The sequence below is a fragment of the Hyla sarda genome, chromosome 4, assembly GCF_029499605.1.
Source record: "Hyla sarda isolate aHylSar1 chromosome 4, aHylSar1.hap1, whole genome shotgun sequence".
Taxonomy (NCBI): Eukaryota; Metazoa; Chordata; class Amphibia; order Anura; family Hylidae; genus Hyla; species Hyla sarda.
The window spans coordinates 412,111,442-412,123,874 of record NC_079192.1 but is presented as its reverse complement, the minus strand read 5'-3'; the positions used below and the strand labels follow the sequence as shown (position 1 = coordinate 412,123,874).

The 12,433-nt window shown below is 43.9% G+C and overlaps 1 long non-coding RNA gene across 1 annotated transcript in view; it reads right to left on the bottom strand.

The window, feature by feature from the left end:
- LOC130267667 (uncharacterized) overlaps positions 1 to 12,433 on the bottom strand; it is a 57,778-nt gene that overhangs the window by 30,592 nt on the left and 14,753 nt on the right. Inside the window, exons 2-3 of the long non-coding RNA XR_008843238.1 lie at positions 9,320 to 9,518; positions 5,970 to 6,085 (exon numbers count right to left, since the gene is read on the bottom strand). This is a non-coding gene — a long non-coding RNA (uncharacterized LOC130267667). The remainder of the gene's footprint in view (positions 1 to 5,969; positions 6,086 to 9,319; positions 9,519 to 12,433) is intronic.

The following is a 12,433-nucleotide window of genomic DNA, read 5'->3' as shown; positions in this document are numbered from 1 at the left end:
CTGGAGTGCCGGCCTTAACACACCAATGGTTTCACGAATATATATGCCATTAACTCAATTTGACAAGGTCATGGTGGAGTCATCAGACTTAACTCCATCCATTCATGCATCAGTGATCTGTCTCCTTCTTTTTTTCCTTGGTTGGTTTTCTTTCGAAGGATCTCATAAACCCTCAGCAGTTGCCATCTTCCCGTGTTATTTCTGTGCAGTGATTGAAAACTTTATTGTACACCTTGTGGATTGTCTTCGCCTCAGGTGTACGTCAGGGAACAGGCAATTATCTAGACTTTAACATTCTTGTTATACAAACCAACAGGAACTTTGCGGCGCCAGCTGTGACCAATCTGCCAAAGAATGAAATGCCGAATGCGAACTATCAATATTTAATCGGGCAAAGTTTTTGCTAAAGTTTACAAGCATAGCTTGTTTCTGCCCGGTTAAAGTTACACGAAAATGTAGCTGAAAACCTTGGTGGACCTGACACATGGTAAGGCCTTAGGGCTCCAATTACTGCTGCTGTTTTCCCCCAAAACTACTCTAGTAGAAGCTCCTTGTGACTTGTTGACATGTTTAACGCAACTTTGTATTGCTGCCATCTTGGTCATCTTTTCCCTGTAGAAAGCAACAAATGGAAATCCCACTGAAGAATCATTATACAAGTAGCAACGTGACAAAACTGTTCACATGTAGTAAGGCTTAGACTTGGCTTGGTCCCAGCTGGGAAGTAGCTTGCAGAAGTAGAGACCACTTCACCAAAGGCGTAACTTGAAACTTCTGAACCTCAATGAAAAATCTGCAATAGGGCCCCATGTGCCATTTATAATGCTGGTTTCTTATTGGTCAGATGTGCCTTGGGGCCCCCTTAGGCATCAGGGCCCTGATACGACTGCTACCTCTGCACCCCCTATAGTATGCCCCTGCACTCCACACTGCTTTATCTACAATATAGGCCAAGCAGTGGAAGGTTTCACTCTTCACTCACCTCAATTGTTGACTCTATTACAAGCCTTACTCCACTCCAGTGCCATGTTACTTCTCCTGCTTGTTGTGCTGAAACTGTGTAGTTGTTTAAAGGGGTACACCGCCCCTAGACATCTTATCCCCTATCCAAAGGATTGGGGCTAAAATGTCTGATTGTGGGGGTCCCACCGCTGGGGACCTCCGCGATATCCCTGCTGCACCCAGCGTTCGTTTAGAGCGTCAGGTGCAGTGCTAGTACAAGCTCGTAATGTCACGGCCGCGCCCCGCTTGTGACGTCATGGCCACGTGACGGCCATCCCGCCCCCTCCCATAGACCAGCATTGAGGGGGCATGGCGAAGTTTGCTCTGTGCACCAGATGTCTGGGGTGCCGCATCCGAGAACATGGGGGTCTCCAGCGGCGGAACCCCCGCGATCAGACTTCTTATCCCCTATCCTTTGGATAGGGGATAAGATGTTTAGGGGCAGAGTACCCCTTTGACAACATGATTAATTCTCTCTTGGCCACTTCCAATACCTCCTTTCCCATCACAGGGATCCTGCTTATGTCTCAATATTAGATTTTGCCTGTTTTCCAGGTAGTAGGTAACTTGTCGTATAAGAGACCATTCCACACTGATCTGTCTACAATGCAGAGGCAAGACTAAGTTTCACCCCTTCAAACATTCCCATCATGCACCATGTTACAAGCTTAACCCCAGTCCAGCACCATGTCTGTCCTCCTGTGCTGGCACTGCTCAGTGGGCTTGGTAATGTGATGCATTTTCATTGCCAATTCTTAATTTCTCTCCACAGATTCTGGTCATGTCTCTCACCAACTCACTAATCCAACTATTATTATCGGAGAGTCATTCTGCCCACCTCTAGCTTATATCCCATTGGCCATTATCTTTGCATTCCTGATTTGTCTTGTCTTTAGCCTCCACCAAGGTTTGGCTTATTGTCCTGGTTTAACTTCTTGGTTGGACTTCGATTCTAATCTGACAACATCCATTGTCTCCTATCTTTTCAATTTAGAGGATTCTCTGGTGATTGTGCATTGGGAATGAGTCAACATCTTTGATGGAGTCAAGGATGAGAAAGAATCCCTTGAAATGTCCATGGACAAAATTGGGGCAAATTTTAAGGGGACCCTCAGACTCTCTTATGTGCATGGAGGCCAACTTGCCTTCATGCACAAGAGACCATGCCTCCATGCACATGAGACCATGTCACATGACATCATCACATACATAACAATGAGGTCACTGGACTCCAATGGCCTCCACAGTCACCAGATCTCATCCAATAGACCACCGCTGGAATGTGGTGGAACCGGAGATTCTCATCATGGATCCGACAAATCTACAGCAACTGCGTGATGTCATCATGTCCATATGGAGGAACTGTGTGATGTCATCATGTCCATATGGAGGAACTGTGTGATGTCATCATGTCCATATGGAGGAACTGTGTGATGTCATCAGGTCCATATGGAGCAACTGTGTGATGTCATCAGGTCCATATGGAGGAACTGTGTGATGTCATCATGTCTATATGGAGGAACTGTGTGATGTCACCATGTCCATATGGAGGAACTGTGTGATGTCATCATGTCCATATGAAGGAACTGTGTGATGTCATCATGTCCATAGGGAGGAACTGTGTGATGTCATCATGTCTATATGGGGGAACTGTGTGATGTCATCATGTCCATATGAGGGAACTGTGTGATGTCATCATGTCCATATGGGGGAACTGTGTGATGTCATCATGTCCATATGAAGGAACTGTGTGATGTCATCATGTCCATAGGAAGGAACTGTGTGATGTCATCATGTCCATAGGGAGGAACTGTGTGATGTCATCATGTCTATATGGGGGAACTGTGTGATGTCATCATGTCCATATGAGGGAACTGTGTGATGTCATCATGTCCATATGGGGGAACTGTGTGATGTCATCATGTCCATATGAAGGAACTGTGTGATGTCATCATGTCCATAGGGAGGAACTGTGTGATGTCATCATGTCCATATGGGGGAACTGTGTGATGTCATCATGTCCATATGGGGGAACTGTGTGATGTCATCATGTCCATATGGGGGAACTGTGGGATGTCATCATGTCCATATGGGGGAACTGTGTGATGTCATCATGTCCATATGGGGAACTGTGTGATGCCATCATGTCCATATGGAGGAACTGTGTGATGTCATCATGTCCATATGGAGCGGAATCTCTGAGGAATGTTTCCAGCACCTTGTAAAAAGTATAAAGGGGGACTGACCTGGGACTGGCAAGTTGTCCTTAATACAGTGGCCAATAATTGCATATTATGCCATTATTACAATTAAAACATGTTCACAATCTTTAGCCCTGCAGTGATTCTCTGTAGGCTACATTATGTCTAATTTCAGAGCACAGAATATTAAACCTTATCGGACTACTACATTGTGTTTTGTTTTTTTATCCTGTTGAATCCAGAAATTGTTTGGATTATGTAAATGTGGAAAGCCATGTTAGCAAAGAGAGGGCTTATTTGTCAGAATTCAGATGTTGGTCGTCTCCCCCATTGCTGTGTTATTGTAAACAGGAAAATATGATAATTTATTTTGAAAATCAGATTTTCCCGACGTTAAAACTGAAATCAGTTGCTTTGAAATTCATGATATCTGATCAGCATTTCGTAAAAAGCGCAGATGCAAAATATTAGATGGGAAATAAAACCTATGCAAATGCGTTAATTGCTGATGTGCCAAATTAATGTTTCCTTTTAGTATTTTTTTCCATACCTAATGTGAAAAGATGTTCCTCGCCCACCAGATTTTCGGCTTGAAATGATCCCAGATGTTTCACTTTCTGTCATTTTATAAAGATTTAAGAAATAAAAATAAAAATTCATATTAAAAGAAAAAAAACCTTGTAATATACTTGGTGTATTCATCAGCCGCCACTTATCTAAAGTGAACCCTGTCCTTCTTGTTCGTATGTATAGTGTGCATGTGAGGTCAGGCCTCAAGACTGGAGGATTTATATATGCTAACATCATAGAGGGATCAGCTGTCATAGATACATACATTCTTTTTGTGAAATGGCTATTTCCTGTTGAAGTTCCCTCCCTCCAACTACAAGACCCAGGATTCCTTGTTTGTAAGTTTGAGCTCACTTTTCTCCCTACCGTACATCAGTCACTCCACCCATTGCAGCACAGATGAGCTCCCTTCTATGCATGCTGTGCTTAAAACTACGATTCCCAGCAGCCCTATAGAGAATGATCTCGCTCCACCCATTGAAGCATTGCCATGCTCCCTTTCAACACCTGACTAGTGATGTAATGTCTCGGCCGCACTGCAACCTGGGAAAAGCCAGAGACAACACTCCTTTTGTATGCCAGTAAAAATAAACATTGGGGAAAATATCACATAAGAATTGCGAGACCACCATAAAACACAGGTACAGACTGTTACGCCGAGCGCTCCGGGTCCCTGCTCCTCCCCGAAGCGCTCGCGGCGTTCCTCTCTCTGCAGCGCCCCGGTCAGACCCGCTGACCGGGAGCGCTGCACTGACACTGCCGGCGGGGATGCGATTCGCATAGCGGGACGCGCCCGCTCGCGAATCGCAACCCCAGTCACTCACCTGTCCCGGTCCCTGGCTGTCACGTCCTGGCGCACGCGGCTCCGCTCCTTAGGGTGTGCGCGCGCCAGCTCTCTAAGATTTAAAGGGCCAGTGCACCAATGATTGGTGCCTGGCCCAATCAGTCTAACTAGCTTCCACCTGCTCCCTGTCTATATAACCTCACTTCCCATTCCCTTCCTTGCCGGATCTTGTTGCCTTTGTGCCAGATAAAGCGTTACAGTGTTTGCCTTACCAGTTTACCTGACCTCTTGCTATTGCTATTGATTACGAACCTTGCCGCCTGCCCCGACCTTCTGCTACGTCTGACCTTGCCTCTGCCTAGTCCTTGTGTCCGACGCCTTCTCAGCAGTCAGCGAGGTTGAGCCGTTGCCGGTGGATACGACCTGGTTGCTACCGCCGCAGCAAGACCATCCCGCTTTGCGGCGGGCTCTGGTGAATACCAGTAGCAACCCTAGAACCGCTCCACTGATACGGTCCACGCCAATCCCTCGCTGACACAGAGGATCCACATCCAGCCTGCCGAATCCTAACACAGACACTACATTATGAACTACAATAACTTTCCAGTCTACGTAGCATAGTCAAATGAGAAATCTTGGAATACACCTTTAATACTGATACCAGAAGAAGCAGCTAACCAGGAATTCAGGAATCTAGATAGACATCACTACTGTAAAAAAAGAAAAGACCCCCTAGGACCCCACTGGTGTCAACCTCTCTCTCTCATGGTACATTGAAATATATTGGGAAACATTACGAAGAGGAATTACATGCAAAACGTCAACTCCTCAAATAAACAGATGGACAAGTGAAGTATTATCACAAGACGACTCGTCACGGATGAACGTGCAGCCTCATCCTTGCGTCTATTTTTAAGACACGAGGCGCTAGGACACGTGTGCCTCTTCCACGCCTCGTCGCCTCCAGACTTCTCGAGTTTTCATTACAGTTTACGTTAATATCTTTCCCGATTTTTTTTTTGTCTTTCTTCTCAATGTTTCTGAAAACGTAATGATATTTAAATTGAATTCCCCAGCTACAATGTGTCAGGCTGATTGTGGCGGCCATCGCGCAAAGCCGTAATATATTTGGAAGCCGGCACCTGGGGCTCCCGACTGTTTCCAGATTACTAAAACAATGGCAGGTAAAATGAAGGAGGAGGAAGGTGGGGGGGGGTCGAGGAGATCAGTGTTGTATTGCGGGGATTTCACAAGATGCTTTAACTGGATGGGGAAGTAATGAGAATGCGGTGCGGCTTCATTTACCATACATTATAACTCATTGTCATAGAAACAGCAAAACACTCGTAAACAAGAAATCAATTACGATAAGAAAACTCGAAAGAAAAGTTCAGAGAAAGAGAAAATCTTACCGTATGATAAGTGTGATGGGTAAAAAGAAGAGCTGTAAAAGGAGGATGAAGGATGGTCTCTTTCCAATAAACAGCTCTCAGAAGCGGAGAATTCTCATCTATTTACAGATTATATTCTGGGAAATAATAATGAAAAAGATCAAAAGCAAGAAGAGAAATACATGAGGATGTGTAAAGTAATAAGAGTCACGAGAACTTTATGTGACAGTATTATATTAGTTATATTTTTCTATATAGGAGAAGTATTATAGTAGTTATATTCTTGTATATAGGAGCAGTATTATAGTAGTTATATTCTTGTATATAGGAGCAGTATTATAGTAGTTATATTCTTGTATATAGGGGGCAGTATTATAGTAGTTATATTCTTGTATATAGGGACAGTATTATATTAGTTATATTTTTCTATATAGGAGAAGTATTATAGTAGTTATATTCTTGTATAAAGGAGGCAGTATTATAGTAGTTATATTCTTGAATATAGGAGGCAGTATTATAGTAGTTATATTCTTGTATATAGGAGGCAGTATTATAGTAGTTATATTCTTGTATATAGGAGCAGTATTATAGTAGTTATATTCTTGTATAGAGGAGCAGTATTATAGTAGTTATATTCTTGTACATAGGAGCAGTATTATAGTAGTTATATTCTTGTATATAGGAGCAGTATTATAGTAGTTATATTCATGTATATAGGAGCAGTATTATAGTAGTTATATTCTTGTATATAGGAGCAGTATTATAGTAGTTATATTCTTGTATATAGGAGCAGTATTATAGTAGTTATATTCTTGTATATAGGAGCAGTATTATAGTAGTTATATTCTTGTATATAGGAGCAGTATTATAGTAGTTATATTCTTGTATATAGAAGGCAGTATTATAGTATTTATATTAGGTGCAAGTGTAGGAGGGAAAAACCGCACTCACCCGCTTTAAATGTGCTGCAGACAAGGAGATTTTTATTCAGCCGGGGGTCAGAGTCCGGAACAGGTGGAGGACGTGGAGGAGAAAAATGCAACTAGTTTCGCTCACAGAGGAGCTTTATCCAGCTAATGTGTCACCTTGCACATTAGCTGGATAAAGCTCCTCTGTGAGCGAAACTAGTTGCATTTTTCTCCTCCACGTCCTCCACCTGTTCCGGACTCTGACCCCCGGCTGAATAAAAATCTCCTTGTCTGCAGCACATTTAAAGTGGGTGAGTGCGGTTTTTTCCTCCTACACTTGCACCTATTATTGGACTTTTTCTGTTTCACCTGCACCCCCATCGCATGTCTGCTTACCCGATCTCCTGGAAGTACAATCACTACCAAAACCCATCCAATACATCTGGACAGTGCCATTTCCTTCTACATTTTACTTATAGTAGTTATATTCTTGTATAAAGGGGGCAGTATTATAGTAGTTATATTCTTGTATATAGGAGCAGTATTATAGTAGTTATATTGTTGTATATAGGAGCAGTATCATAGTAGTTATATTCTTGTATATAGGAGAGTATTATAGTAGTTATATTCTTGTATATAGGGGCAGTATTATAGTAGTTATATTCTTGTATACAGGAGCAGTATTATAGTAGTAATATTCTTGTATATAGGAGGCAGTATTATAGTAGTTATATTCTTGTATATAGGAGGCAGTATTATAGTAGTTATATTCTTGTATATAGGAGCAGTATTATAGTAGTTATATTCTTGTATATAGAAGGCAGTATTATAGTAGTTATATTCTTGTACATAGAAGGCAGTATTATAGTAGCTATATTCTTATACATAGGGGGCCGTATTAAAGTAGTTATCTTCTTATATATAGGAGCAGTATTAAAGTAGATATATTCCATTATATAGGGGGGCAGTATAGACAATTCCTCCATAATCTTGTAGAACGCCTTTCCAGAAGAGTGGAGGGTTGTTATACCTGCAAAGTGGGGAGCAACTCCCTATTAATGCCTATGGATTCAGAATGAGATGTCCCCGGAACTCCTGTAGGGGTAATGTGTAGCTTTCCCAATAATTTTGCCCATAAAGTAGATTTAGATCGAGAAATGACGATTGTCCTTGGTATTTCTCCACCAACTTTTCGGCTTGTATAAAACAAAGTAATTGTAAATTCCATTTGTTCCGGAGGTTGAGTCATTATACAGATCATACGGTGAAGTGCCAGGGACCATTTCCAGTAACGTGTTCCAGATGAGGATTCATGACCTTGTATGTAAATGTTTTATACTTCTATTAAAGCATGAAATCTGAACCTTCCCTGCGCTGGCTGGAATCGCCTACAGTTGAACAAAAGTTGTAGACTTCTGGTCAATTCAGACAAATTATTATCACTGAGCAATTAAAAATTAAGGTAAATTCTATTAAAAGGGGCAATTTGTCCACTCCATTGAGCTCATCTATCATAAGGGTTGGTCATTCTCATGGTTTGTTCTACCATCTATTTGCAGAATCCGGGAACATTATGCACCTTTGTGGTTGGTTGCCTGAAGGTCATGCTTTAACGTTTATGTGTTACGGATGTCTAACTTTTTCATGAAGATTGGTGTGGCCACGTTTATGCTATATTCCTATGTTGTTAGACTTACATGGTGCAGCGTTAACTGAGCTCTCTTGAAGCACACATGTGTAACGTAATAGTTTCTTCCATGCTAAACCCTCTTTAGCGGGTTTATTAGCATTCAGAACCTTCTGGGGTGACGAATGTTAGCTAACCAGAACTTATTGAAACCTGGTTTTGGAGTTGAGGAGGCGCAGAGAGTAGGCTACGTACTGTAGTAGAACAAGAGAATAAGAGCACGAGGACACTGTGAAGAGTCTGTTGTCAAGGCCTACCCTGCGTCGTTCGACCAAGTTTGGTTCCTACAAGACACTTTTTTTTAATACTCTGGGTAGACACTTTGCCCTGGCCTGAGGGACTTCTCTTCTGAGTCAACTTTTTTTTACAAGTCTGGGAGGGTAACAGCTTTCAAGTACCATAGAAGACCTCTTGGTCCGGGTTTAGACCACTTCTACTACCAGAAGCCAACAGGCAGGTCATACTCCTCTCTGCAATCGCCAACCCCTTGGGGGTTCTGCCCTTGCAGGGAAAGCACTCAACTAAAGTTGAGGCCTTTCCCCGTAAGGGGAGAACCCCCAAGGGGTTGGTGATTGATATTGATTCCCTAAGACTCCCTAGGGATTTTGTATGTATGATAATTTTTCTTGTCTCATTTTCCCTAGCTCTAACCGTGCTCTAACCATGCAACATCAAGGGTATTCCACAATACCATCAGCTAGGCACTGTTGGGTGTACCCTGAGATAATTTTTAAAGGGATATCACTATGCAAACATTAGTGCAGACCCGCTATTACCACTGCTTTGTGTGCCGAGAAGGTACCCCAAGGGGAGGTGGTCTACTCCAGCTACCATGAAATCAGCTAAGCAGATCCTTGTGTATTCAGGTCTCAGCTGGTCCGGCACCTAACACCTGCACGTTCCCGTTGGCACGCTGCACATTTACTCAAGATGCTGTTTAGACAATTGCATTGAAGTTGAACAATAGGACAATGTCTGGAAAAAAGATGAAGTAATGGCAACTAATAGCAGCTAAGAAGATATCGCACTCTAAATGTATGAGATATATTTTGTAAATCCTATCTGGTCATGTAATGTTTTCTGGAACCCAGAATGGAATGTGGGATCGCAGCACGTCCGGTGCAGCTTGGGTCCCTTCCCCTCCACGGCCAGCAATGTCCTGATTTGTTGGGCCATCAGCACACCTCCTCCTTGCCTGTTTCTTACAGCGGAGAAGCATTAGAATTATGGCTACTGGGTTAGGATGCCAAATATAATGTGGTCCTGCCTCGCTTCTCCGCTGTAGGAGACAGACAGGAAGAAGTGTGACAATGGGCCAGGATATTGCTGGCCCTGGAAGGGGAGTGACAAAGCCGCACTGGAAGTGCTACAGTCCCAAATTCCTCTGGGGAACACCATTTATTTATTTATATAGCGCCTACAGATTCCGCAGCGCTTACAATTATGGGGTACAAACAAAGACAAGTATCAGACATAAAATTACACAATAACTATTCAAACAAGAGGTGTGGGGATATATTGAGGATATGTTGGGGATATATTAAGGATATGTTGGGGATATGTTGATATGTTGGGGATATTTGGGGGATATGTTGGGGATATGTTGGGGATATGTTGAGTATATGTTGGGGATATGTTGGGGATATGTTGGGGATATGTTGAGGATATGTTGAGGCCAATTAGAGACTGTTATAGGCCTGTCTGAAGAGATGTGTTTTTAGGCCACATTTGAAACTATGGATGTTGTTGTTGAGTCTTTGGGATTGAGGGATAGCATTCCAGAGAACCGGTGCAGCACGAGTGAAGTCTTGGAGACGGGAGTGAGAAGTTCGGATTATTGAAGACGTTAGTGTGAGGTCATTAGCAGATCGGAGAGAACGTGTAGGATGGTAGACAGAGATGAGAGAGGAGATGTAGGGAGGTGCAGCATTGTGGAGAGCTTTGTGTGTGAGACTGAGGATTTTGTACTGTATTCTGGACTGAATTGGTAACCAGTGTAGTGACTGGCACAGGGAGGAGGCGGCGGTGTAGCGGCTGGAGAGGAAGATGAGTCTGGCTGCGGCATTAAGGATGGACTGGAGAGGAGAGAGTTTGGAGAAAGGAAGGCCTATTAGTAAAGAGTTACAGTAGTCGAGGCGGGAGTGAGTCAAAGCAATAATGAGAGTTTTAGCAGTTTCAGTAGAGAGAAACGGGCGGATTCTTGAAATGTTTTTGAGATGCAGGTGACAAAAACGTGAAAGAGACTGAATATGGGGAGTGAAAGAAAGATCAGAATCAAGTATAACTCCAAGACAGCGAGCCTGCTGCCCGGGAGTTATGGTAGTACCACATACCGAGATGGAAATGTCAGGGTTAGGTACAGTATCAGTTGATGGAGAAAAGACAAGAATTTCTGTTTAAGAAAGATTTAGTTTCAGATATAAAGAGGACATGATGTATGAGACGGCAGAGAGACAGTCACTGGTATTCTGTAGGAGTGCAGGGGTGATGTTGGCGGAGGAGGTATAGAGATGGGGGTCATCAGCGTAGAGGTGGTACTGGAAACCAAATCTACTGATTGTTTTTCCAATGGGGGATGTGTAGAGTGAAAAGAGTAGAGGACCCAGGACCGATCCCTGGGGAACCCTGACAGCAAGGGGAAGAGGAGAAGAAGTAGAGCCAGAAAACGAGACACTAAAGAAGCGGCCAGAGAGATAGGAGGAAAACCAGGCAAGAGCAGAGTCCTTGAGACCAATGGAGCAGAGACTACTGAGGAGGAGTTGGTGATCCACAGTGTCAAAAGCCGCAGACAGGTCCAAGAGAATCAGTAAAGAGAAATTGCCATTTGATTTGGCCGTCAGAAGATCGTTAGTGACTTTGGTTAGGGCCGTTTCTGTGGGGTGAAGGGAGTGGAAACCAGACTGTAAGGGGTCAAGGAGAGAGTTCTCGGAGAGATAGCGGATAAGGCGGGAGTAGACCAAGCGTTCCAGGAGTTTGGAGATAAAAAGGAGATTTGAGACGGGTCGATAGTTGGCTGCACAGGATGGGTCCAAAGATGGTTTTTTCAATAGTGGGGTTATGATAGAGTGTTTGAAGGAGGAGGGAAAGACCCCAGAAGAGAGGGAGAGGTTAAAGATTTTGGTTAGGTGACAGCTGACAGCAGGAGAGAGAGACTGGATGAGGTGTGAAGGCATGGGGTCACTAGAGCAGGTAGTGGGGCGGGCAGAGGAGAGGAGCCTGGAAACCTCATCCTCCGTTACAGGCTCAAAAACTGAGAGTGATGAAGAGGAGACGTGGCTGGGAATTGGATCAGAATTTTTGGGGGACTTGGAGAGGATTTCATCACGAATGTCATCGATTGTAATGCATTTTTATTTCATATATCAATAATAAAGTTTAATGTTTTCCCAATAAAAGTCAATGTTACATACCGTGCTCCGTAGGTTTGCACCGGCAGTGAGTGCAGTAGCCCCGTGTCCCCAGTAGGGATCGACCGATTATCGGTATGGCCGATATTATCGGCCGATAATCACGATTTTGGGCATTATCGGTATCGGCAATTATCTTGCCGATAAGCCGATAATGCCCCGCCCCCACCACACCGCGACCGCTACCCCCTCGGCCCGCCGCACCGCGTCGCACCCCCCACCGTGATGCTAGGCGGTATACCGGTATGGATTTTTTCCCATACCGCTATACTGGTCGGGCCCCTCCCCCACCCTCCGAGTGAATAAAAAAATTAAACTTACCCGTAATGGGGGTGGTCCAGGCCATCCTTCCTTCATGTAGTGTCCGGGGGCGTTCCGGGTGGAGGGTGGTCCGGTCCGGGCTGTCCTTCTTCTCCCACGGTCTTTTTCTCCACTCCGGGCAGGCTCCGGCCTAGTACGCTGCATAGACGCCGCTACGCCGTG